Below are 2,434 nucleotides of genomic sequence, written 5' to 3' on the forward strand. Positions count from 1 at the left end.
ACCAGCCTGGTCTACAGAGTGAATTCCAGGACAGCCAGGGCTACACAGAGAAACCCTGTCTAGAAAACAAACAAACAAACAAACAAACAAAAAAGGCTGTGTACAGCTCTTGATTGTGTACAGCCCTTAAAGAAGAATGTTGCCTTTACATAGACAAGACAAGGAGGGTTAAAGAGAACATGAAATAGATCAGTGAAGGCCCTGAGAAAAGTCAGAGAGAGAAAGAGACAGATGAATACTGGTACAAGAATTGGTTTTCAGCCTCTCCAAGGTTGTCAACCCTACTTCCTCCCATCGTGGGACCATTATTTGGTTTCTTTTTGCTTATTTCTGCTGGTCCCTGGGCCTCAAATAGGTGGACTAACTCTGTGATACAACAGAAAAATAGTTTGGTAGCAAAACCTACTCAGATACATTATCATAAGTTAGCTATGAAGGACCACGATACTCAAGATGAGGTTGTTACTTTATACAGGGTGTTCCCAAAACCCGTCTCCACCCAACCTAAAAGGGGGGACTTCTGCTGCAAACCATGCAGAGAGGGGCCACCCAGAACCTCCTCTGACAGGCAATCTGAATTCTTGCTTAGGCTACAAGGATAAGCACTGCAAGGGAATATAAATAAAAGATAAAAATATCTCTCTGGGTTCCCTGAGGGACAAGCCTGACTGCATAGGGGTTGATGTCAAAAGTATCCCCTGTCCAGCAAAAAGACATTGGGATGGGAATGGCCCTCATGCCTCACTGGACAACGACAGGGGGACTGGAGCCATTACAAGGTCCCCTTCAATTACTGGAGGTCAGGTCTCTATCCCCGCCTTCACAAGATTAGAATTGCCACAGCCCTTCTATACTTAGAGAAAGGAGGAGATGTCAGGGGCAGCCCTGCTTACACACTGAAGACCTACAACCAGCCATAGGCCTAAAATCAGCATTAGGCCTGTCATACATGTATACTAACACCAAGTCTTGGGTCTCAGTGGAAAAACATTGAAACAGATGGCTATAAGCTAATGTAAACAGGCAGCTTTTGTGGAAATCTACAAGCCTGAGTAGTCATAGACCTTGTAAACAGGTAGCCTTGGCAGACACTACCAACTTAGATAAGGTCAAGCAAGTCATAGGCAGAGTCATAGTGACTTGTCCCCTAAACTTTCACCCAGCCGATACCCGGTTCTGAAGATATCTGTATTCCCCCTGAACACCCACACTCCAGTGTTATTCCCTTCCCCACATCCTGCCTTTCTGTGTTTATAACCCTGTGTGAATGAATTACAATTTGAGAAAAAATAAATTGTAAAAAAAAAAAAAAAAGAAACAAGTTAGTAGGTAAACAAAACAAAACAAAAAAAAGGAAATACTAGTTTTCCCATTTCAGCATGAGGACTGAACAAGTTCAGTTCTTACATTTAGAAAAACACACACACACACACACACACATATTTTTAAAAAGAGGCCATTAATTTGAGAGAAAACAAGAAGGATATTGACTTATGGAAAGGTTTGGAGAAAAGAAAGGGAAACAGGAATTCTGTAATTATGTTAAAAAATTATACCTGTGTGTCCATGACATTTTAGTTCTCAAAATGTCAATTGCTTAATTTTTTTTGTTTCATTGAAACTATCAGTTTGTAGTTGTGTTGTGTTATGTTGTTGAATCAAGAGAAAACCAAAACCAGGAGCGCAGTAGGTAAGTTGATAACTGTGAATAGAAGAACCACATGCAATGGCTCCAGCTGGACCATGGAAATGGCTCTTCTGCTACCCATGGAGCTAGGCACACAATGTTCAAAGAACAGGGCAGTTACCTGACTTTAAGGAATGCCTCCATTCCTGCACAGTGCTACGTTTCTATGAATGAATCAAGACATTGGCAGAAAGAAAATGGTTTCTCAATTCTCCAAAAAGGCAGTTGATTTAGAGTGTCTGTGTTTTTTACCATTTGAATCAAGCTTTACAAAATTTAGCAATCTTGGATTCTGTATTCTGATGTCTTAATGATAACTGCTGCTTTCAGATAAGTCACTTCCACACAAAATCCTTTTTTGTGACAAAATACTCAATCATAAAACTTATTTATTAATTTATCTATTTATTAATTTATATTGCGGGCTATCTAAGAGCTGAGTGAACTAAGGCCACGTAACCTGGGTATGGTACTGGAGTTAGATATACATCATGGTAATTATAAACTCACTTAAGCTTTGCATAAGATCTGTATCTGAGGGGATTTCACTCTTTATAGCATTAATGTTAATTTCTTTCATTGTGCTTTGGATTCTGTTTATTACCATGTGCAAAGGCGTTTACTTCAGGGAAATATCTTGATTCTTTATTTTTTACTTAGCAACTTGACCTCTCCTGCCTTTCAACAAACAGCAGCACATACAGCTACAACTCAGAATCCAATAAAGCAGTGATCTCTGGGTCATTG

The sequence above is a fragment of the Grammomys surdaster genome, unplaced genomic scaffold (assembly GCF_004785775.1).
Source record: "Grammomys surdaster isolate TR1022 unplaced genomic scaffold, NIH_TR_1.0 67, whole genome shotgun sequence".
Lineage (NCBI taxonomy): Eukaryota > Metazoa > Chordata > Mammalia > Rodentia > Muridae > Grammomys > Grammomys surdaster.